The 1476-nt window shown below is 42.3% G+C and overlaps 1 non-coding gene across 1 annotated transcript; it reads right to left on the minus strand.

Annotated features, from left to right (window-relative positions):
* Nucleotides 1-780: 780 nt before the first annotated feature.
* Nucleotides 781-861, minus strand: SPRG_30157. Its single transcript has one exon. It is a non-coding gene; the product is annotated as a tRNA-Ser (tRNA).
* Nucleotides 862-1476: the final 615 nt, after the last annotated feature.

Raw genomic sequence — 1476 nt, forward strand, 5'->3', positions numbered from 1 at the left:
TGCATGCATTGTGACTATAGAATACCAAGGAATTTCTTCAGAAAAGTGGCCACGTTCTCCGTCCTTGTGGACTTCTTGGATGACCTCTCATATTTTATAATTTGTTTCTAGTCAAACGATCGCAAAATCAAACAGCCAGCCACGCCACATTCATGAGAACTATTGAATAGCAAGGGAAAATACTCATAGAAATGGCGGCCTCCACCTTCGAACCATTCTTTCGGCGCTATTTTGGGGACCAAATAAAAATACCACACCACACAACCGTGCCTCCCTATCGTTGGGAATTTTTATGGCCACCAAAATTGACGAGACCAATACTTGAAATGGTGAGCTCAGACCACGGACTGAGCTTGGACGAGCTTTTTCGTCTATTTAGAGTCTTAAAACACTTGGTGAATTTGACCTAGCCAGACTCGCCACCTATACTCAACGGCCGTTCATTTAAATTACCGTAAAAATTGATTTAACGAGCAGAGACGCTCTTCACTTGAGGCCAACACAATAGCTCCAATCCGCATATTGTAGTATTTTTTTGGGAGCTATATGGAGTTCTCAAACGAGCCAGGATTTAATGGTAGAAAATACGGTTTAAAATATATAGCGTGAGTATAGCACTCGTGGATACATCGTAGAGAGTTGCCAGAGAGCAAGGAGGATCGTGTGAATGGAGCAAAAGTAAAAAAAGTACTCGTAGCAGTCTTTTTCAGGCCCCAGGGGCCTGTATTGCACTTTGGGAGTGCGCAATTGGACTGCAGATGACTTCATCGTACTATATCTCGACAGCTGTGAGATTTGAACTCACGCGGGTGACCCCAGTAGATTTCTAGTCTACCGCCTTAACCGCTCGGCCAAGCTGTCGTTGTGCTATATTTTATTTTGATTTTTACCATTTATTTCCACACATTAATTTCTTTTTCACATTTTTCCTTTTCTTTTCTTTTCACCCACGCTATCTCATATCGATGCACCACGGCTCACATAGCACTCTACTCCGTCAATACATACCATCAAGTCGCAATTTCTCACTGAGCTCCTGCAAATCACATTACATATCATTTATTATACCTTATTTGGCACCGAATGAAGGTTCCATTTAAAGGCAGCCACACCACGTACGTCGTGACTGTAGAATACCAAATAGTTTCTTCAGGAAAAGTAGCCGCATCGTCTTGCTTTGCCCATGCAAGCGTCAGACCTCTCATTTATTATACCTGATTTTGCGCCAAACTAAGGCGGAATTTTAAAGGCAACCGCACTGCATGCATTGTGACTATAGAATACCAAAGAATTTATTCAGAAAAGTGGCCACGTTCTCCGTCCTTGTGGACTTCTTGGATGACCTCTCATATTTTATAATTTGTTTCTAGTCAAACGATCGCAAAATCAAACAGCCAGCCACGCCACATTCATGAGAACTATTGAATAGCAAGGGAAAATACTCATAGAAATGGCGGCCTCCACCTTCGAACCATT

The sequence above is a fragment of the Saprolegnia parasitica genome (assembly GCF_000151545.1).
Source record: "Saprolegnia parasitica CBS 223.65 unplaced genomic scaffold supercont2.105, whole genome shotgun sequence".
NCBI classification, from domain to species: domain Eukaryota; phylum Oomycota; class Saprolegniomycetes; order Saprolegniales; family Saprolegniaceae; genus Saprolegnia; species Saprolegnia parasitica.